Source organism: Prionailurus bengalensis, chromosome X, assembly GCF_016509475.1.
Source record: "Prionailurus bengalensis isolate Pbe53 chromosome X, Fcat_Pben_1.1_paternal_pri, whole genome shotgun sequence".
Classification (NCBI taxonomy): Eukaryota; Metazoa; Chordata; class Mammalia; order Carnivora; family Felidae; genus Prionailurus; species Prionailurus bengalensis.
Genome location: NC_057361.1, coordinates 7,334,301 through 7,358,123, shown reverse-complemented (window position 1 = coordinate 7,358,123; position 23,823 = coordinate 7,334,301). Strand labels below are relative to the sequence as shown.

General features: G+C 52.6%; 1 protein-coding gene across 3 annotated transcripts in view; it reads right to left on the bottom strand.

Annotated features, from left to right (window-relative positions):
• Window positions 1-22,813, bottom strand: part of CLCN4 (chloride voltage-gated channel 4) — a 63,714-nt gene extending 40,901 nt beyond the window's left edge. For 2 of the 3 annotated variants that reach the window (XR_006295770.1, XM_043571262.1), the window contains exons 1-2: window positions 22,668-22,813; window positions 21,274-21,545 (exon numbers count right to left, since the gene is read on the bottom strand). The gene's annotated coding sequence lies outside the window, so the exon portion shown is untranslated. Of the gene's footprint in view, window positions 1-21,273; window positions 21,546-21,953; window positions 22,057-22,667 lie in introns of all 3 variants that reach the window. The other variant, XM_043571263.1, reaches the window with a different exon arrangement.
• Between the last annotated feature and the right edge of the window lie 1,010 nt (window positions 22,814-23,823).

Sequence of the window (23,823 nt, the reverse complement as noted above, 5' to 3'; positions counted from 1 at the left end):
AAGAGAGCAGAGACTCGAACATTCTATTAAAAGGGACTTCGTGTTCCCTGAAGCTGAACCAAATCTGTAGTCAAGCAACAACTCCAGGCAATCAGGGTTGAATCAAAAAGTCACTCTTGAGAACAGTCACCACCTTTAAATTCTGATGGAGTAGGTCAGGGTGGTGACAATTAGACACATAACCGGTAAAGGAAAATAAACGGGATCTAGTTGGGGTCTTCTGTGGGAGCCCAGAAGGAGGTGGTGAGGTCACTTCTGACACTGGGATTATTAGGCAAGACAGGAGGGTCCGGGGGAGGGTGAGAAGAGGGCATCCAGGTGGGAGACATGGATGGGTAAGGAATGAGAGTCCAGCCAAACATGAGAGCAACTAGAAGCGAACTCTAAGGACTTGCTGAGAAATAAACTTGACCTCCGTAAGTTCATCCTGGAACCTGGATCTGAGATTCCTACTTGGTCTGGATCATCCAGGTCAGGGCTCAGCACACTGCAGCTGGAACACAGCCGTGCCCAGTCGTTTAGGTAGGGTCTATGGCTGTTTTCACATTACGAGAGCTGAGCGGTCATGGCGAAGACAGTATGGCCCACAAAGCCTAGAATGTTCAGTATTTCGGCCGCGTACGGAAAGCGTTTGCTGATCCCTGATCTACGCAGTGGGCTGACTGCAAAAAAGGTCATATTCTCTACCCCTCCGTGTACCTACCACATTTTCAAGGGGCCTTCACAGGTCCTCTTTGTTAAGACGTGGAGTCCATCTCTCCACCCAGTGACTCTGCACCGGCCTTGTGACATGTGGCAGAAGTGACAGCATGCACGTGTGTTCAGTCTAGATCCCAAGAGGTGATGAAGCTTCTTCTTTTTTTTTTTTTGACCTCCACCTCTGTCACGGAATGGAGAGCTGGGTCATCTTGGCTGAGGCCGTCCTAGGTCACCGAGGCCCAGCCAGGCACAGATCGATGAGCGAGCCCAGCCAAGATCAGCTGAGTTTAGCCCAATCAAATCACCCAGCCCACCCACAGACTGTGAGAAGCATAAACGGTTATTGTTCCAAGCCACCGGGTTTTTTGAAGAGCCTGTCACGTGGCGGCGTCCTAACAGTGTTTCACATTGTTACTTGGGCTCGAGGGAGAGGAGGAACGAGGCAGATAAGCGAGCTGTGGCATGGCAGACCAGCCCCGGGGACGGGACGGGATGAGGACCGGCTGATAAAACGCCTCCAGCTGGAGGCATCCGCGGCCTGACAAAGTAACATCTCTCCCACGCGACCCGGTTTACCTACAAAGGGGCTCTGGAAGACACATGGGGCACCCAGATCTTTTATGCAGTCCTTTAAGGCAAGAAGGTATCTAGGTTTGGTCTTCCGGTAGGACGACTCCAAGGGGCTAGGGTCAAAGTGTTCGACAGCAGATGACAACAACAGACCGTGTCCAGTAAAACTCACTTCACCCAGGGCCCGACGAACACAAGCATGTGTTAACTGTGACACTCTCGGTGACGTAACTTAGCACGTCGATGTCGAACACAGCTCTGGATGGGTCGGCTCACCCTCAAAACAGGGATCTGTAAAATGTTAAGGAAACCCGCACTTTGCATAGTTGGGGGTCGGCAATAACAAAACGGTTTCTCCAAGGTGAATGAAGGCAGGAAATCACCCAGATCAAGATAAAGAATGACGGGTTCTGACCCAGATATAACCAAGGCCTGACTGAACATAGAACACCCCATCCTAGGCTAATAAGGATCATCAGCATGTCTGACCAAAAACGTCACGCAGAAACCCGTACATTTGAACGTCCGTTTCCTCTACCTTGAACGGCTTTCCTGCCCTCTGACTGGAAAGCTTCTATTCACCCTCCAGAATCCTGTTCTGTTTCACTGTCTCTGGGCAACGTGCACTAATGTCCCCAGAGGGATTTGAGGGCTTCCTCCTTGGCAACCCAAAAGCATGCTCGGTTTTTCTTGTTTTTTTTTTTAAATGACGGTTAAAACAGTAACAACACAAGAGCCACCCTCTTAACAAATCTTAAGCGTACAGCACATTATTGTGCAGAATGTTGTATAGCAGATCTCTAGATATTTTTCGTCTTCCGTAACTGAAACTTTATACACAAACCCCCCCATATCGGCTCCCCCCCAGCCCCTGACAACCACTGCTACCTTCTGCTTCTGTGAGTCTGACTCCCTGCAAATGAAACGATGCAGTATTTGTCTTTCTGTGACTGGCTTATTTCATCCGTGTGGCTGCGCACGGGAGGGCTCCTTTTCAAACGCCACTGTAGGTACGCATCACGTCGCCTTCGCCCATTCATCCGCTGACGGGCATTTCGGTCGCCTACTTATCTCTGTCCTTCTCCCAGCGGATCACGATGCTTTCTTTGCTGACTCCCGCTGGTAGGTAAAGGTCGGCTGGTAGCTCCGGTACCTCGGACAGGGGTCTGGGAGCTAGCTCGGGCCCAGGAACGCTCGGGGCACAAAGCAGGGGCTGGCAAACCACAGCCCGCAGGCCAAATCCAGCCCACCGCCTGTTTCTGTAAATAAAGTGTTAAGGGCACATGGCCGCACGCCTTCCTTTACCCACCGTCTGGGGCTGCTTCGCCCTACCGCAGCCGAGTGCAGCAGCTGCGACAGAGACGGTAAGGCCCGCAGAGCTGAAAACACTTCCCCACTGGCCCTTCATAGGAAACATTTGCTAACCCCTGAATGTCAGCTCAGTCGCTACAAGGGGACGGAAAGGAGAAAGGTGGCAAGGACAGCCTGCCGGAAAGGCTCATGAGCCTGGGAGGTTTCAGCGGCAGTTTCTAGCGCGTCCACACTGCGGGAGGAATCTTCGGGTACTCACCCCCGTGGGGACCAGCCTTCCTTGCTGCTTGGAGGGTTTTCACCTCTTAATCTGAGTTACGAGTCTCCGTTCCATCGGCCCAAGTCATCTGGGAATTCGCTAATAGGGAAGTCGGCAAATAAGGCAACGTGGTCTGATCTGGGAAAGAACTTACGGTCTTCAACCTCGTCTTACGTGTGGATGTAAAACATGACGGCAGCACCACGCATAACGGCTCCAAGTGGGAAAGCACCCAGACGCCCGTCCAAGTAGAGGAGAAAAATGTATCAGGGCTTAGTCCCACAATCGAACACTACAGAACAGGCGTTGGCAAAATGCAGCATCCCGTGGCCCAAGTCCAGCTCACCGCCTGCTTTTGCACGGCTCACCAGCTAAGCATGGCTTTTACACTTTTTTAATCATCAAAACACAAAAGAATGATATTATGTGACAAACGAAGATTGTAAGAAATTCAGTTTCGGTGTCCACAAAGTAAGCGTTATTGAAACACAGCCCCAGTTGTTAATTTGTGTATTGTCTCGTGCTGTTTTTATGTGGCAAGGGCAGAGCTGAGTAGTTCTGACAGAGGCCACACGGCCCCCGAAGCTTCAAATATTCACTATCTGGCCCTTAATAGAAAAAGTTTGCTGGGGTGCCTGGGTGGCTCAGTTGGTTGAGCGTCCGTCTTCGGCTCAGGTCATGATCTCACGGTTCGTGAGTTTGAGCCCCACATCGGGCTCTGTGCTGACAGCTTGGAGCCTGGAGCCTGCTTCAGATTCTGTGTCTCCTTCTCTCTCTGCCCCTTCCCCACTCATGCTCTGTCTCTGTCTCTCAAAAATGAATAAACATTAAAAAAAATTTTTTTTAAAGAAAAAGTTTGCTGCTATAGAGCAAAGAGAACAATCAATAATTATACCCAACGACAGAGATTTTACAACATAATGTAGAACAAAAGCTGGAAGTAAATTCCATTTATACAAAGTTCAAGGGGCACCTGGGTGGCTCAGTCGGTTAAGCATCCAACTTCAGCTCAGGTCACAATCTCCCGGTTTGTGGGTTCAAGCCCCGCATTGGGCTCTGTGCTGACAGCTTGGAGCCTAGAGCCTGCTTCAGATTATATATATATATATATATATATATATATATATATATCTCAAAATATAAACATTTAAAAAATGTATATAAAGTTCAAAACCAGCAACACTAATCTGTGGTGAGAGTATGGATAGCAGATACCTTTAGGGGTAGGGGTAGGGCCTGGAAGAAGTCACAGAAGGTTTCTGGGGACCAGTCACATTCTGTTCCTCGAGTTGGCTGCTGGTTACGTAGTTGAGTTCCCTTTGCAAAAATTCGTGGAGGTGCACACTTACACTTTTTGCATTCTTATAGATAGATGTTTACTTCCATAAAAAGTTCAGTTAAGAAAAGTGGTTTCAGTCCCGCAGCACCTCCAAAGGTCAAACACAGACTCGCCACACGACCCGGCAATTCCACTCCCAGGCTTATGTGGGAGGAAACTGCAAACACGTCCACAAACACACAAATGCTCACAACAGCCAAAAAGTGAAAACCACCCAAAGGTCCATCAATTGATGAATGGACTAGACCCTAAAAATGCAACTAAAGGACCCCACTAGCAACATTTCGACCTGGAAGCTTTGGGAAAATTGAAAAGGTAGTTTCTAACACACACACACACACACACACACACACACACACACACACACATTGAGGTTTCTGTGATAGCCTACAATCAGAAGAGTTTCTGCAATTAATTAGCTACTCTGATGCTTCAAGATTCCAGACGCCTTGGGCTCAGTCGGTTAAGCGCCGGACTTCAGCTCAGGTCACGAACTCACGGCTCATGGTTTCGAGCCCCGCGTCGGGTTCCTGCCACACCCCAAGGAAGTTCTAGGGAAGACCGGCCTTTGGTCGCTCCCCCCACAGTTGTAAAACCACTGCACGACCACAGGCACGTGAACTGCCCTGCACAGGCTTTGTTGTCCTCACCCAGTTTCTAGAAGAACGACTGCATCCGATGCCACCCGTACCCCTCAAACCCTTCCGATAAGCTGCGGCTGATTTCCGACAGTATCTCCGTGCCCGAGACCCCTGTTTCACGACCCCCCGAAAGCGGCCCTGGAGCCACGGCACGCCCGAGGTGCATTACTGGGAGCAGGTAGGACCTGAGGGCGTGCTCAGGAGCTGGTGTAGAAACACCCCCACCCCCTCACCCCTCGAACGGAATCACTTCAAGGCATGTGTTTTGCACCTGTACAGAAAAGATTTGCCACTGCAGGCCGGACACTGCTCTCCTTGGGAAGGCCTGCATCTGGGAACTTGGACTTCAAGAGGGTTCCCACCATCCCCGAAGTGGTAAGAATGGCTCACTGTGTGTACACTGGCTGTCCAAATAATGTCATTTGTGCCACACTCCCGCTTTCCCTCTAAAGGTCTGGAATTTTGACAGCGAGCTAGACAGAGGGTGCCGGCGGAAGCAGCCTCCAGTGAAACCCCCAGCACTGAGGCTCTAACGACCGGGCCTTTCCCCTTTGCTGATTTTGCCCTACAGCCCCCCCTCCCCGGCTATAATCAAGCACAGCCATGAAAACAACCATAGACTGTCCTGTGAATACCCCTGGTTGAACCCAGAGATGATCTCGGGGACCGGTGACACACAAAGCTCCGGTTCCTACAGCGCCCAGAGCATAGAGGTAGCCTCCAGTCGCCCACTGGGTGACCCGCACCTCCAGCCCAGCCTCTGATGGCTGCCTTCTTTCACAGCCACGCTTGCCCACGCCCCTCCCCAAGGACCCCGCACCGGGCTCCTGGTCCCAGGGTCCACCTCTGGGAGAACACAGATGAAGACAGCATGGCGTTTTCTGCTTCGTCGGCCACCGATGCCTTTGCCTATGTAAAACCCACAAGGGGTGTTCTTATGGCCCCGCACCAAAGGGCAATGCCTTCATGACGTGGGGCTAAGCGAAGACTTATCAGCAGGGACACAAAAGCATGATCCATAAAAGAAAAACTGGACACATTATGCTAACGGGCAAAGTAAAACAGATTAACAGCCCGTCAACACAAGGGTCCAAGCCGTCCCGAGGCCTCTAGCAATTCTGGGACAGCCTGAGCACCCAAATGGCCTGTCCTACGCCCCTCGACGGGACGCTGGTGGCCGATCACTGCCTAGATGGGATACACACAAATTCCAGTGTGCGTCAGCACTCCCAGCACGCTGGATCCAGGTCCCACGCCCGGACTTTCAGCTTTAGCAGCTCCGCGGTGCGGCCCAGGGACCTGCATTTCTAACAAGCTCCCCGGGAGGCCGACTGATGATACTGGCTCGTGGACTGTACTTGGGGAACCACTGGCCCCTTCATTTTTTGTCCCCTCCTATTTCCCACTCTCTCCCATGCCCTGTATCCTTCCCACTGTATTTTCATCACCAATATTTTTAACACCGACCTTATTTACAAACTGCGTTTTGTTAGAATAATTACTTGCAAGCTTGCTTCCTTCCGTATCAGATTGGGAGTTCCTTGAGGTCGGTTCCTCACCTTTATTTACCATCTGGACTTTTGAGGAAGTGTTTGCTGGGCCCTGCCATACGGTAATATTACCCACTAAACCTAAAAAGCTTAGCCGACCGCATACACTATCTCCATTCTACAAGCGCATTACTAATATTGTAATCCATCTATAGATTTAAAAAAAAAAAAAAAAGACCTCTATCCAGCACTCAGCTCGATGCTTTGGACATCACTGCGTAGACATACTGAAAAATACACACAAGAAAGATACCTTATCCGTGCACACACTCAGGACAAAAAGAATAATATAAACCAGACTGAAGTCGCTACCCATGTAAAATGTGAGTGGTTTTAACACCTTTCTCTGGCTACATATCATCTGGTTCACGCACCGTCCCACACTTGTGTGACACCACCTTCCCTGCTAGGTTTGGGGGGTTTCCTTTTAACTGTTCGATTCATGTTGATTTTCCTTCATTACATTTCACCCATGGAAACAGCTGAGCTGAGAAATACATAGACGACAGTGCGGCTGCCAAGCGTCCTGGCTGATACTCAACCGCGGGCCTGTGCCCCCGGGGACCACGGGAGTGGACTCGGAACCCAACACGGCGGCCGAAAGCACCACAAGCTGACAGTTCCTTTAGGCGAACCTTCTTCGCCATTCTTGGAGGTAAGAGGGAAATTGGTTTAAAACTCGCTTCAAACTCTCTCGAGAAGTTTCCTGAAATAAGGTTTGATTAGTTGCCCCGCACACTTACTGTAGGGATTCGAGCTATTAGACTCGATCCCAGATACGGGATCCCAGGCCCGCAAACCCTGGCACAAGAATTAATAAGTCCGTAAACAAACCGGACCACAGCAAGGCGTAGCAAAGTCAAGTTGTTAACACCAGCGGAAAGGAGGATACCCTGAGAGCAGTAAAAGAAAACAGACACACGTGTACAGAGCGAACCCTTCAACCACACACAGCCGTGACCACGAACGACGTGCCACTACTCACACTGACCAGGCTGAAGCTCGCAAACCCAACGTCAAGCCGGACACGAAGGAATACGCGAGTCCGCTGATAGAAAGTTCCAAACCAGCAAAATGCATCTGTCCGAGCAGGTACCCTGGGGCTGGGGAGTCCCTAGAAGGGGACCCCGCAGGTGGCTTCTGGGGACTGGTCACGTTCCGGTTAATCTAAGCCCTGGTTATCCGGGTGTGGTCACTTGGTGAAAAATCAGCAAGCTGCACACTTCTGCTTTACACACTTTTCCGCACATGTATTTCAGTAAAAGCCTTACTGAAGGGCAATCCAAAACAGCCATCAGCTAGAATTACATCTCACGGCCTCTAACTTTACAAAAGTTAGACTTCTGTAGGCTACAACACCTCCCTAAAGAGCCTGTGATATCCTGCATCTTCGAAATACCTGTCACATCACCTCTTGCAAAAATGACCTCCCACCGAAGTAATTCAGGTGGAAAGTCTGAACCCTCGGACAAAACCAAGGCACCGGGGCTGGCAGACCCGCCGCGCGGTGGGCACAGGACACAGGCTCCACGCGGCGTTACAGGTCAGCATACGTTCCACCGTCACGAGAGGAAGAGGGGAGATGCTGGCACAGAAAGTGATATCCTACGGGGCGCCTGGGGGGCTCAGTCGGTTGAGCGTCTGACTCTCGATTCTGGCTCAGGTCACGATCTCACGGTTCATGAGTTCGAGCCCCGCACCCAGCTCTGTGCTGACAGTGCGGAGCCTGCTTAGGATTCTCTCTCTTCCTCTCTCTGCCCCTCCCCTGCTCGTTTTCTCTCCCTCCCTCCCTCTGTCTCAAAATAAACAAACAAAACCTTAAAAAAAAAAAAGCAAATTACAACCTACACTGGCAAATGCTGGGTTCTCAACACGACAGCCAGACATCCAACCCGACTGGCATTGGGGGTTTATTGTACCAAAGTGTCCAGACTCTGAAGATGAATATAGGGAAATACATTGTGAAAAGATACAGGCAGCTGTCCATGTACTAAAAACCGACACACTCGAAGTCGTCATCAGTATGCCCTAACTTACCGTGAATGCACCTATAAACCTTGCACGAAGCGCCTCTCCCCTCGGCAAGAAAGAGAGAGAGAGAGAGAGAGAGAGAGAGAGAGAGAGAGGTGGGGGCTAGAGAAGGAGGGGGGGCCACACCGTGAGCAAACATGGAGCAGCTGGAGAAAAGTGGAGCTTCAGAAGGGTCAAGAGGGAGGCAGTGCCCGCGTGGGGAGCAGACCCAAGGGGCAGCTGGCGCCAGGCCTCCCCCACCACGAAAGTTTGGGTCCTCACCACTGTACTCGCTGTCCAATGCCACACAACATTACCCCGGGACTCAGCAGCTAAAAACGCTAAACACGTATGATTTTACAGCTTCTGTGGGTCAGGAACTCGCGAGCAGCTCGTCTGGGTGTTTCCGGCTCGAGGTCTCTCGGGAGGTTGTGGTCAAGCGGTCCGCTACGGCTGCGGTCATCTGAAGGCTCGATGGGGGCAGGAGGACCCGCCTCCGAGTTGGCTCCCGGACACGGGTAGCAGTTGGGGCGGGCTGTGGGCGGCAGGCCTCAGGTCGCCGTCCTGCGGCTCCACGGGACCTGGCGGCTGCCTCCCTCCAAAGCAGGCGATCCGAGGGAACAGGCGGAGGCAGTAGAGTGTCTTGGGACCTAGCCTCGGAAGAGCCACGGCGTCACTGGCACGGCGCCCTACTGGTGGCACAGGTGGGCCCCGGGTGGCCAGCGTGGGAGGACACCGCACGCGGGCCCGGGCACCGGGAGGTGGGACCGCCGGGGCCACCGTGGAGGCCGACTCCCGCGCCAGCCACGGCCCGAAACCCCACCGATGTCAAATCCGTTTGAGACGACGGACTCCCCCTTTTTAAAACGTAGACACCTTGGGGCGCCTGGGTGGCGCAGTCGGTTAAGCGGCCGACTTCAGCCAGGTCACGATCTCGCGGTCCGGGAGTTCGAGCCCCGCGTCGGGCTCTGGGCTGATGGCTCAGAGCCCGGAGCCTGTTTCCGATTCTGTGTCTCCCTCTCTCTCTGCCCCTCCCCTGTTCATGCTTTGTCTCTCTCTGTCCCAAAAATAAATAAACGTTAAAAAAAAAAAAAAAATTTAAAACGTAGACACCTTTAGGATGGTGAGGGGCCGGGACGCATTCCCTCCTTCCAGCCAGTCCTCCAGATCCCGAGGCGGGTTCCCCAGAGGCGCTGACAGTGAGAGGAGCCCCCGGTGGTCGTGGCGCGAGGGGCCAGCCGAGGGCCACGGGGCCAATGAGCGTCCCCAAAAGAGGGAAGCCCAGAGCCAAAGGACAGGCGGAAAGGCACTCGAAGATTAAACTTTGCCCGGAGCCAACAGAGACGGGGGGGGGGGGGGGGGGGGGGGGGGGGGGGGGGGGGGGGGGGGGGGGGGCCGCGGCGGCCTCCTTCTTCCGCCTTCCTTCTTGGCCGGCCTCCCAGCTCCCAGCGCTCCGTGCTCCTTCGCTTACAGCCTCGCTTCCGCAGGACCGGGCAGCCAACGTGGGACCGTGACCCTCCCTCCGTGACACGCCTCCTACGGCCCCGGGGCCACACAGCTCTCCGTCGCGGTGGGAAACACAGCCTGCGTGTCGGAGAGGGGACGAGGCCGACTGCACGTGGCCTCGAGTGACACAACAGACTCGGTGTTCTCACATCCCCACCGCTAGGGGGAGGGAGGAGAGGCAGGAGTCTCTGCGCCCCTGGTGCCAAGGGCCAAGGGACTCGAACCTCCCCGGAGACTCCTTCTCACAGTAACAACTTTTTCCAGGACTCCGTGTGCCAGGCGCTATTTTAAGCACGTCACACGCATTCGGTCGCTAGAGCCCTTGACGGTCTCCGAATTAAATACCGTCACCCTCGGGCCCACGCTACAGATGAGCAAACGGAGGCAGAGGAGAGGTCAGGTCACAGGTTCGAGTCTCACAGAAGGTAAGCGAGGAGCCAGATTCGAGCCCAGGCCCCGAGGGCCCTTCTTCCGCAACAGCCTCGCAGGCCTGGGTCCTCTAGGGACCCGAGGGCCGCCGCTTCGGCTGACAGGGCGCTGCCCGCCTCTTCCCTCCTAAACTGTGCGGAAAGCTTGCGTGGAGCTTCGATATGGGCAGGCTGGGCGACCCTCCGGCCTCTGAGAGCGGTGCCATGCCAGCTCCCCAGGGCCGCCCCAACCAAGTACCGCAGACCGGCCGCCTCAAGTAACGGCCGTCTATTGCCTCACAGTTCTGGGGACCACGAGTCTGGGATCCAAACGACAGCAGGGTTGGTTCCTTCTGAGGGCACTGACGGAGAATCTGTTCCAGCCTCTTCCTGGCTCGTAGACAGCCATTCTCCCCACGTCCCTTCACACTGCCTTCTCTCTGTGCCTTCCTCCTCTTAGAAGGACATCAGTCACACCGGATTATAACAACCCTGATGACCTCATTTTAACTCGATTACCTCTGTAAAGACCCTATCTCCAAATAAGGTTGCATTCTGAGGTCCCGGTGGTACCTCAACATATGAATTTTGAGGGACACAATTCAACAACGCTGGTGGGAAACAGCTCTCTGTCTCTCCCTGCCCTTCCCCCCGCCCCGCTCCCGGGACCTCTTCAGACCGACCTTCCCTTGGCCATTTCCTCCGTGACAATCCATTTACCGCTTAAGGTGCAGTACACCCCCCCCCCACGCACACACACACACATACACACACACACAGGTAAATAAAATTTAAAGGGACACTCACGACTGGCCACTCTGTAAAGGTTAAATGTAGGCAGTCATCCAACACGGCCTTGAGGTGTCCCTCCTGGAGCTCTCAGGACGAGGCCACCGGGTGGCTTAAGCGTACTCTAACTGGGTCACCAAGATGAGGGCTGAGGGATGCCTGAGTGGCTCAGTTGGTTGAGCATCTGACTTCGGCTCAGTTCATGATCTTGCAGTTCACGGGTTTGAACCCCACGTCGGGCTCTGTGCTGACAGCTCGGAGCCTGGAGCCTGCTTTGGATTCTGTGCCTCCCTCTCTCTCTGCCCCTCCCCCGCTCATACTCTTTCTCTGTCTCTTGATAATAAATAAATGTTTAAAAAATTAAATAAAAATAAATAAAAATATGTTTCCCTTAGGGGCGCCTGGGGGGCTCAGTCGGTTAAGCATCCGACTTCAGCTCAGGACATGATCTCGTGGTTTGTGAGTTCGAGCCCCGCATCGGGCTCTGTGCTGATGGCTCAGAGCCTGGAGCCTGCTTCGGATTCTGTGTCTCCCTCTCTCTCTCCCCTCCCCCGCCCGCACTCTGTCAAAAATAAACATTAAAAACTTTTTTTTAATTAAAAAAAAAGATGAGGGCTGATGTGTGGTCAGTTAGTAAGCTTTGGGCAAGAGGGGCGCTTGTGGAAGGCATGACTAAGCTGAGAGGAAAAATAGCTCGTCTGTAATCTTGGCGGTCAGCCCTCCTATCTATTCACCACAAAGCCCACCAAAGCAAGCAGCGCCCCCAAGGGTTACAGTGAAGGGAGAAAAACGGCTTCATGTTTGGCCACAGCCACAGACGAAGTTCCACATTTAACCAGAAGGGAAACGAAGCAGCAAGGGGCAGGTAAGCACAGGCCGCCCCCCAGAGACACGGTAAAAAGTGCTCCCTCCAGCCACGCCCCGCACCTGCCAGGCACCTGAGCTGCTGCCCAGGGGGGCGAGCCCGACTCCACCCTGGGAGGCTCGAGGGCCTGTCCCCCCAGGCCTCCATGACTCCCCTTCTGTGACTTCAGGAGGGCTTACCGTCACCTCCGACAGGGAAGCTCTGGGCTCAAACCGGGCTCCCTGCTCTGAATGACACGGAGGTCTGGCCAACAGCAGGTGCCTCAGCGAGCAGAACCGCAGTGTGAAACCTGGCTGCAGGGAAGGAAATACAGCACGGCGACGGTGGACAACACCCGGCTGGGGCAGGGAGAGCTCGGATAGGGTGACAATGGATGGCCTCTCGGAGGAGGGCTCAGCGGGCCGTGAGTGACCTGGGCCGGCCAGCATGTGACACGGGGGCTTAGCCCTCCAGGCACAGAGAGCAGCCAATTCACAAACCCAGTGACAAGGATGAGTGTGGCGGGCTCAAGGTCCAGGTGTCACCGTGACCCTAAGAATCATGGCCACCAAACCGTGACCCAAGGGCACGGGGGACTTCATCCACCACGGACAGCCGGGAAGAGACCTTTCTAGCATCATATGTGGACCGCAGGCGCCATCTCACGTGCTGTCCCTGTGCACCGCTGCCCATCGAGGGTAATCGTGCCCCTGACCCGGGGCGGCCTCCTGGGCCCGTCTCCACAAACTGCCGTTACACGTTCACAACTTGACGGCGCAGTCCGCGTGGCGCCCAGCACGCTGCCGCCAAGTCAGCCAGAGGCGCGCTCCGGCTCACCTGGCCACCCAGGTCCCTGAGGTCCTGGACGCCATCGCATTCCTCACCGGCCAGCCCGCTTCCTCTCTCAGCCACCTCGGACTCTTCTCACAGCAGCCAGGGTCACCCTTTCAAACACAAGCCCCCACACGTCGCTCCCAGGCCTGAAAGCAGCCGGCAGCTTTACGCTCAGAATAATTCGGGGCCGGCGCCGCCCCTGCCGAGTCCCTGCACGGTCCGCCCCCCGCCACCCGTCGGCGCACCTTCGCCACCGCGTGTTCTCTGGGTCGCTCTTCTCTGGACCCACCGACCTCCTCGCGGTTCTTCAAATGCACCTGGCCGTGCCTTGCCTCAGGCCCTTTGCACTGGCTGTTCCCTCAGCCCCGAACACTCAGGCCCTCCAGGTTCACATAGCTCTCCCTCATTTCACGTGGGTCCCTGTTCACGTGCTAGCCCCCAGAGAGGCCTTCGTGACCCCCCGACTGGCACTCTGAATCCATCACCGTCTATCCTTTGCCCCCTGCCGTACCTCACTAAACGCACGACCGATAAAACGGTTCCTTTCCCTTTCCTCAACTCGAATGTTCCACCAGGGCATGAGCCTTGTCTGTTTGGCACCACAGTGCGTCTCACTGCCCAGGCTGGTAGGTCTCAACCAGGGGCACTCCTGCCCACCCGGGGACGTTTGGCAATGCCTGGAGTTTGGCTGTCACAACTGTCACAATGCCAGTAGTGCTTCCTACTGGCATCTGGTGGGTAGAAGCCAGGGAGGCTGCTAAACATCGTAAGATGCACAGGACGGCCCCCCACAGAGAGTCGTCCAGTCCAAACGGCCGCAGTGTCAACGTTGAAGAATCCGGGCCTGGACACATCGCAGGGACCCAACAAATATTCGCTGAGCAAGGAAGTAAACGGGGGAGGGAAGGCACGAATGAACACCGAGGCTCGCGTCTCATGGAAACCTCTCTGCAGCCAGATACGAAAAGTGTACATGTTATAGGGGTCCGTGTCTATGCGGTTCAAGAACGCGCGAAAGTAAACAGTGCTGATGGAAATCAGAACAGTGGTTGTCGCTGGCACGGGGTTTGGCTCAAGGAAGGCAAGATGGGGCCCTCCGGAGGTGTGGGGAACAGTCTCTGTCAAAACCAACCGGATTAAAAATCCATGCATTTTGCTCCGTGTAAATTACATCCCACAAAAGCAAAAACCTTAAAAAAAAAAAAAAAAAAGGCACGATATACACTCTGTAGATGGGTGCATTTGCAACAGCCATTTTCAGAAACCACATTTCAGCAAGTTATCGGTGGCTGCCTGGGGAAGGGGGGGATACGAAGGAGACGTGGTGTTCTCTGCCTAACCTTGATCCTGCCGGAAAGTCACCGTGCGTCCGTAACGTGGACGAGCCATTCAAAAATACTTCCGACGGTCTGTGAAGGAAAACCACCCCTGCCCTTAGAAAGGAAACTTTATCTCTGCCGTCCACTGAAAAGGCGGTTAAGCAACGGTTTGATAACGCGGTCTTCCCCACAGCCGGCACGCAGGGTTTGCGGAGGAGGGACAGCGTGTGTGGAACAGACTGTCCCCAAGGGCGCCCATCGGTAGTGGGAAAACAGATAAGCCTCACCACTCGCTAACTAACAGCGCTCGGCTCCATCGGGCGGGAGGGTGGAGGCGGGAGGGGGGGTGGCTGGGAACCTCTGGCCAGCAGGCCTCAGGGCCACCGGGGGCACCCGGAGCCCAGCTCCAAAATGCTCCTGCCGGGCCTCACCCCGTGACCCACTCAGTCAGAGCCCCCCACCTGCCCAAGAGTCTACGTTTCTTTTCTATCTTGTTAAAAATGTTTTATTATGAACATTTTCCTTTTTTTATCTTTGTATTTATTTTAGAGAGGGGGAGAAGGGCAGAGGGAGAAAGAGAGAGAACCTTAAGCAGGCTCTGCCCTGAGCACGGAGCCTAATGCGGGGCTCGATCCCACCACCCTGGGATCACGACCTGGGCCGAAATCAAGAGTTGGACGCTCGACCGACTGAGCCACCCAGGTGCCCCTATTGTGAACATTTTCAAATACACAGAACATTACCCAGAAGAGTCCAATGAATAGCAGCAAATTCAGTGTTTCCATTTGGCCGAATTTGCCTCACCTTTTTCTCTTCCCATTTAACTGAATCATTTACACATCAATTATTTTCTAGAACAGCGGTTCTCAAAGGGTGATCTGGGGACACCTTGGGGTCCCCAAAACACTTTAAGGGATCCATGCTATCAAAAATATTTTTATAATAATCTTACATTGTTATCTGCCTTTTCCCATTCTCATTCTCTTGTGAGTAGACAGTAGAATTTTCCAGAGGCTACATGACGCGTGATATTGCGACGGACTGAATGTAGAAGCAGGTATGAGAATTCACCTGTCTTGTATCTAGCCGTACGTTAAAGAGATCTCCAAAAATGGTTCAAAGAAATTGCTAAGTAACTTGTTGCTATCGTGACACTCCGTCCCTAAATACCTCAGCACGCGTCACCAAAAAATAAGACTCTTCTACGTACACGTGTGTTGGTTATCTACGGCTGTGTAACAAAGACCCCAAAACGTGGCGGCGGGAAACAAACCCGCGTCACCTCACTGTTCGCGTCGGGAACCCCAGGGTGGCTTCGCTAGGTGCCTACCACACCACAAGATTATCACATCTAGTGACACTGACGGTAGTTTCCTTATATCGTCTAATGACCACTCACATAAACATAACCCGGGTGTCCCTGGGTGCCGATTATGGGTGTTTGTTCGGGCCGGGGCCCAAACGGGGGCCACGAGTTATATTTGGTGATTGTCATGGGCTGAATGCGCCCCCCCAGAATTCACATGTTGAAAGCTAACCCCCAATGTGATGGCATCAGGAGACGGGGCCGTAGGGAGGGGACCAGGTCCTGAAGGAGGAGCCTCGTGATGGGATCAGTGCCCTACGGAGAGACCCCAGCGAGCTACACAGGCTCCTGCCACGGGCGGGGGCAGGAAGGTGGCCCCCGCAGCCCCGAAGAGGGCCCTCACCGGAACCGACCCTGCGGGCACTCTGGTCTGGGACCGCCAGCCTCCGGGGCTGCAGGACATAAACGGCTATTGTTGCTAAGCACCTAGTCTGGCACTCTGGCAGCAGAGGGCGCCGGGACAGTCACTCGGTCTCTTAAGTTTCGTTTGATGGCGAATACCCTCCTATTTCCAACTTCTTTCACGGCTGTGACTTGTGGGCTGTGACCTGTCGCAGAGGTGGGCCTGAAGGCCCAGTGAGGGTGCCAAGCCGGCGGGAGGAGCGCAGGGGCGAGAGGGGCCCGCAGGGAAAATGTCACCCCCACGCAGCGCCTCTCTCCCTGCGGGCCAAAGTGCCTGACGCCAATTTTGGGGGGCCGGGAAGAACCGGCGAGAAGGCCGATGGCAAGGGGACGGGGAACAGCACAGTGCAGGCCGTTCTAAGCGTCCCACCCCACCCCCACCACACTGGGCACACGATGCAACGCCATGGCCATCACCACCAAGGCCATCACCGCATGCTGACTCCTGGGCGTCTCCCAGCCTGCTGACCGTCTGCCGTCCCTCTGATCCCCCCGGGCCAAGGCGGCAGGACCAGCAAGTGCCGTGGGCCCCACAAGGCAGACCCAGCACCACTCTGATCCCCAGGCTTGGCACGCCTGAGCACTGTGCCCCGAGGGGGCTCCGCGGTGGGCGAGACACCGCCACCGTCCTGCCACCCTCCCATGGCGCCACGCGCTGCCGCCACGAGGAAGGGTCGCGGCTGTGGGGCCTGCGGGCGCAGGGAGCCTCCCCGTCCCGGCTAGATTCCCGGCGACAGCTCGCTCACAAACAGGCCTCCCCTTCCGGACAGAAGCTCCTTCTGGAACCCACAACGTAAAAAAAAAAGCCTTCTCGTTGTATTTCCCAACATATACGACGTGACGAAAGGGAATTGGATCTCTGACGGAGGGCTTAGCACCAGACGACTCATAGGAAAACGAATTCTAGAATACCGGAGCCAGAAGAACATTTAGAGATCATCCCAATCGGTGCTTCTCAACCAGGGGCACCGCTGCCCACCCCAGGGGACACGTGGCAGCGTCTAGAGACATTCTGGTCGTCACGACTTGGGGAGGCGCTACTGACAGCTAGTGAGCAGAGGCCTTGATGCGACCGAGCATTCTACAGGGCACGGGTGCCCCCCCCCAACAGACTGAGTCAGCCCCCAATGTCACCGCTGCTGAGGCAGAGGAACCCTGAGATCTACGTTTCTTGGTTACTTTGAAGAAGAGAAAATTGTGGCCCAAAGACACAAAGTAACGTGCCCAAGGTGCCACGGTCCGGAAGCCAGAAGAATTCAGGTCACTTCTCTATCACCCATTCGGCTCTATCTAGGGTTGGGCTGGGGAGAAGGAAGGCGGAGGGCCCAAGGATCTTAAATCCTGTAGCCAACTTGAACCCAGTGAAGGAAGCTGCAATAAAGAAGTTGCTGAATTACTGCAGCAACACATCAGGGTGTCCAAACCCTGAACGAAAGGCCACATATAGGAAATTACACCAGATACAAAGATTAACTCGAACTAGATTAAAGACTCGAACGTAAGACCTGACACCATAAAACTCCTATTAGAAAACACATGTGGCGGGGGGGGGGGGGGGGGGGGGGGGGGGGGGGGGGGCGCGCCTGGGTGGTGCAGTCGGTTAAGCGTCTGACTTCGGCTCAGGTCATGATCTCACAGTTCGTGAGTTCAAGCCCTGCGTCAGGCTCTGTGCTGACAGCTCAGAGCCTGGAGCCTGCTTCGGATTCTGCGTCTCCCTCTCTCTCTGCCCCTCCCCCACTCGCGCACTGTCTCTCTCTTTCAAATATAAATACACATTAAAAAAATGTTTTTCATTAAAAAAAAAAAAAAAGAAAACACAGGCGGTAAGCTCCTGGACATAGGTCTTGGCGATGTTTTTTGGAATCTGACACAAGCAAAAGCAATTAAAGCAAAAAATAACTAAGTGGGACTACAGCATGTTAAAAAGGTCTGTACAGCAAAAGCATTCATTTATAAAATGAAAAGGCAACCTACTGGATGGGAGAAAACGTTTGCAAATCACATATCCGATAAAAGGCTAATATCCAAAAAATATAAAGAACTAATACAACTCAACAACAACAATAAAAAAAAAATCAGATCCAAAAATGGGCGGAAGATCGAAATAGACATTTTTCCAAAGAAGACATCCAGATGGCCAACGGGCACATGAAAAGACGCTCAACATCACTCATCATCAGTGAAATGCAAATCAAAACCACAACTAGGTAACACCACACACCTGTTAAAATGGCTATTAACAAAAGGACAAGAAATAACAAGTGATGGCGAAGATGTGGAGAAAAGGGAACCCTCACGCACGGTCGGTGGGAATGTCAGTGGTGCCCCCACTATGGAAAACAGTACGGAGGGTCCTCAAAACACTAAAAATAGAACTACCATATGATCCAGCAATCCTACTTCTGGGTATTTATCTGAAGGAAACAAAAAACACGAACTCAAAAAAATATCTGCCCCCCTATGTTCACCGCAGCATCATTTACAATAGCCAAAGCATGAAAGCAACCTAAGTGTCTGTCGATGGATAAATGGATAAAGAAATTGTGTGATATATTTACAGCGGAATATTATTCAGCCGTAAGAATGAAAGCTTGTCATTTGCAACATGGACGGACCCCGGGGGCATTATGCTAAAGAATGTAAGTCAAACAGAAAGATAAATACCTTCTGATCCCTCTTATATGCGGAATCCGATGGGGGGGGGGAGCTAGAGAATAGATTGATGGTTGCCAAAGGCAGGGGGACGCGGTGGGAGAAGTAATTTTTTTTTAATTGAAGCTTCAGACATGGTTGGATCCAGGGACTTGAAAATAATTAATGGCAAATAAAGATCAGTTACCAGCGAGGTAATGAAAATTGCTAGCTGTCTCCTTGATAATGATTTCAGCTTGCAATGCACGGCCAAATCCAATTCATCCTGGACTCCTGCACCAGTGAGAACTGCAGGGGCACCACAGATGGCTTAACCCCCTCTGGGGTGAGCAAGGGGGCTCCCACCAGGCCTTCGGGGCTTGTTCAGTTACTAAACATTGACTGACTTATTAAACACTAACTAAATATGCCCTGTATCAGGCCCAGAGCTAGAGATAAAGGAATGAACAACACAGACACAAATCCCTGCCTTCATGGACTTCATATTCTAGCAGGGGGAAACACAATAGACAAGTCAATTCTTTAAAAAATTTTAAAAGGGGGCGCCTGGGTGGCTCAGTCGGTTAAGCCGTCCCACTTCGGCTCAGGTCATGCTCTCGCCGTTCGTGAGTTCCAGCCCCGGCATCGGGCTCTGTGCTGACAGCTCGGAGCCTGAAGCCTGCTTCGGATTCTGTGTCTCCCTCTCTCTCTCTCTGCCCCTCCCCTCCCCTGCTTGATAGCGCGCTCTCTCTCTCTCTCAAAAATAAACGTTAAAAAAAAATGCTTCGAAAAAATCAAAAAGAAGAAAAAAATACAAGGAGAGATCACTGTTACCTATCAGAAGAGCTAGATTTTTTTTTTTATTAGTAATACCAAGGTGTCCGCAGGGAATCATTTACATACAATAAGACTCATTCACAAATAAATAAACACAAAGAGATACCACTACATACCTACAAGCATGGCTAAAATTAAAAAACAAAAAATAAAAACAACTCAAGGTGCTGGCAAGGATGCTGATTAACGGAAATTCTACGTTGCTGGTACACCCACCTCGGAAAATACTTTGGCATTTTCTTATAAAGCTAAACATAAATTTCAAAAAAAGACTACAGTAGCAAAGACATAGCTACAGAGATAGAGACAGAGACATGAATGTATGCATATTTATATAGATATAGACGTGGATGTGGACAGAGATACGATTTTGATATTTGGATCTCTAGGCTGAAGTACACGCGAGACTACGTTCCAATATCTTGCCAGCTCGTTTTCTGACACAGCATTAATTTCTCCGAAACATTAGTCTGATTTTAGCAAATGAGAAGCCTTGCTGACTTCACCCCACCCCCCATTTTCTTATTTAAACATTTACACATCTCCATTTCCCCCCCCCCCCCCCCCCCCCCCCCCCGCCAATGTCTTCTGGGTGGCAAACTTATGAAGTTCTAAGTTGGAAGAGAATTATCCTTTGTTTTTATAGCTTTGCCTTATTCTGAAATAAATAGTCAGGGCAAATCAATTGAAAATTGGTCAGAAAATAGGCAGAGAGAGGAAGTATATAATCCCCTGCTTAGAGCCAAAGCTATTGGGGCTGCCTGACATCCTAGTAAGCCCACAGCAAGGGGAAAAGAATAGAGAACCCTCTTTAATTATCAACTAAAATAGCACTGCTTTTTAACATTGTCCTCGACAGTTGCCGGGGAATCAAATTATTCACGGTGTGAGTTCCAACACAGCTTACGGACACGCGACCTCCAGAGGAGTGGGGTTTTACAGGAAGGAATGCCACATTCTCCTCCTAAGGGTGCCCACCCATGTCCTGGCCTCAGGCTGTAACCAGAGAAAGGAATGTAAACAGGTCAGAACGCTTAAGAGAGCCCATTAAAATCCCACCCCCACCCCCCCACCCCGTCTGGCTAGAATTGAAAAGTCACCTGACACCCCCCCCATCTGCCGCTGAGTCATCAAGCCCCTTCTTCCAGCAGGCTAATTATTCAGCACGGGGCGGGGGGGGGGGGGGGAATTAAAAAGAACACTGGGAATTCTTGGGGTTTGGTATTTGTCTCCACCCCCCACCCCCTTCCAAAATCCACTTTGTTCTTCAGAGATGCAGCTAATCCGCTCTTAACGCCCGCAGTTATCTTCGGAGGCTGCAGCTCATTTTATTTATTCTATTGTGTTTTGTTTTCTTGGATACCGTTATTTTTTAATCTACCGAAAACACCTGGCGGGGGCGGGGGGGGGGGATGCATTTCTGACATGTCCCCTTTCAACGCTGGAACCTTGCAAAATTCCGCAAAACGATTTATATTGCACATCTAGCTCTTTGAATTGCTAACCAAGAAGTTTCCACTCCATTCAAAGCCAAGGGGCTCTTGCTTTAAAAGAAATCAGGCTAAATCCTGAGGACAAACCCCTGTAAGGAGAATTAGTCAATGTGTCATGATTTATGAAGCACAATGGCAGCTGGAAAACAGTTGACAGTTATCTTGGACGAGCCCCTTCCTCTCCCTATAATGCACGTAGGCTGACGGTTCCAGATTCTTCGCTCTCCTGAGCGAGAGGCCCCGGTCTTCCCGTCTGGCCCCTGCCCACTTCCCCGGATGGGCACGCCAAGACCCGAGTCACGCGTGGGCCTGCGACACCCCCCCCCCCGCCTCCGCCGCACCCCCGCCTGGCGCAGGCAGCAGCCGCAGCGGCCCAAGACCCCACTTTCGCTTTCCGGGGCGCCGACGGGCCGCACGCCTGCAGGCCGGGGCTCCGCCTGCAGAGTGGGCGCCGCGCGTCCCTTACCTGCAGTGCCGCATGGCGCGTCCGGCCGCCCACCTGCACAGCATCCTAGAGCATCCTTTCTTCAGCGCGACGGCTGCGAGCGCGGTGACGTCACCGGAGGCGGGTCCCACGCCGCCACGTGACGCCCTCGGGGCGAGGCGGGGAGAGGGTGGGGGGCGAGGAAGACCTGGAAGTCCCCGGAGGTGAGGAGCGGGGGACCGGGAAGCTCCGCTCCGGGGCCTCCCCTCTGGGCAGTTTGCTGGACGTGCGCAGCTTGCCTGGCCTTTCACCGGCTACGGGAAACAAACAGCACACAGGAGGAGGAACCCGAATGATTACAGGCTCCAAGCGTGTAATAGGATTTCAGAAGAGTTAGCAGTACAGGGATTAGTAACGACAGGGAACAACTTAGTGTTTGAGTTTTAAGAGACTTTATCAAATGCAACGGAGAAACCGATTTTGTGTAAATCAAAAGGGCAGTTGAAATACGAAGCGCACGGAAATACTTTGCACTGAGGTTCGCTGTTTGAAGTCATACCTCAAATACTTTAATTTGAAGCATATTCATCCTGGAATATTACGTTAATTGCAGTGGTGAGTAAGGCTTTTGTCTGCTGTCACTAGCATAACATTCTAATCCATATTAACGTGGATTTGCCAAATAAAAAAAAATAAGGATACCGTATATTCATGCCACCTACCCGTGTTTTCTTAAATTTTCTGGCAAGGAATTTGATCTCTCAGACATGAAGGAGTGAATTCACAAGAACTCACTATTTCACGCTTTTTAATTTTTATCACATTCTGCAGAAAGTGAGTCATCTTACTATTACAGAAAATATGCACGATGTCAACAGTTCTCATTCACAACTCAAAACAGCCTTGCCTAGAAAGCCTTAGAAAATTCCCAACAGTGATCATGTAAATTTGAAAGGGCATATTTCAAACTTGAGCAGTGAACATACCAAGTTTTCTTCTGCCAAACCATATAAACGGTTTTGAAATGTGAAAGGACAAAAGCAGGAACCGGTTTTACTTGTATCCCAGCTTCATATAGACTAGTTTATTTTCAATAGAGTTTAAATCCCAATTTTAACATTCCCTTGCCCACCCCCCCCCCCAAGAGATGTGAAACATTGTTTTACAAGCAGATGAGAGTTACCTACTTGCTATTTATTCGGCAGGTTTCACGTCCTTCTATATTTAACCTGGGCCCTTTTACGGCCATTCCCTCCACAGTACCCAAATATCTGTTCAGAAGGTCAGTCTGTAATTTGGGAACAACCAGGGGCCCTTGCCCCTCACAACGATCTATTATTTTCAGCACCGGATTTTAAAACTCAACAAATGTGGCCGTGTGGTTTTCTAGGTCACTCCTCGCAAGCTTGTTTTTCTAGGTGATCAGTAACTCTTACCTTGGGCTTTCTGGTTCCTGAGATAGAAAGTTAAAAGGCTACCGAAATCCCCCGTTCCCGTGGGTGGAGGGTCTAACGGAGACAGAGTCTGACAGGCTCACTTTCCTGCCAGAGGCAAATGTCGATTTCAGCCCCAGGCGCCCAGGGCGGCCCCACCCCCACCCCCCACGGAGCCAGGCTCGGAGGTCACGTGCTGGGCCCAGCCACTCAGCCCGGCCCAGCCAGCTGGGTCACCTCTCCGGTCTGGAGGCCCGCCATGCCAAGCTCTGTCGCCTCCTACCCTCGGTGTGTGTCCCCGGCCGGCGAGAACCTCGCGTCCGGGACACAGGACGCTCTGCCCTGAGAAGCCGGCCTGCACAGGCTGCTGTGACAGAGTTCCAGGAATCGAGGGGACGTGGGGAGGGTCTATAAAATGCCCTCGTGCGGTCTGAAATGACATGCTCTGTGTTCCGGCTTGGCAGAAAGATTACAGCAAAGGCACCTTCCTCATTGTGGGGCGATTTTTTTTGCCAATAGGTCAGTTTCACCTTCTCTTTCGGAGGGGATTGCTCAAGTGTAAGACACATTACAGCCAACGGGGCGGGTCAGAAAAGGCCTAAAATGGCCGTGTCAGTTTCCAACAGAATGAGATGACTTCTGTCAAAGGTTCAAAATAGCCGAAATAAAACCAGCGAATCCCTGGAGCACTCAAACCAGAACATGCTTCACAGTGGTGAGTTATAATGGTATAATTTTCAGTGGTTACCGGTCATAGCAACTTTGGGAAGCGGTGCACGTTTTGCTTATCCTTTCCAGAGACACAAGCAAGAAATGACCAGGTCCACTTGGCTTTGCCTGCCTGACTGGACCGGTTCTGTCTGCTCGGGGACCCTTCAAGGTTGGTCTTCATTTGTTTCTGATTTTAACAATTCCCCCGCTTTTGGTCATCCGTGAAGCAGGCTGAGAGTATGACCGGCCAAAGGATCATGGTCTTGGTAGCCAGTCCAGAGGATCACACATTTCTGTTTCCATTGAGTCATCAGGCCAGAGGGCCCTGTAGTCACCATCTTCATCATTCATTCACGTGGTTATTGCTGATTTCCTCCAGTTGCCTGATCTTGTTGGATACCATGTGGCACGGGACTGACTGCCCACAGGCACTTAAAAGCTTCAAGTG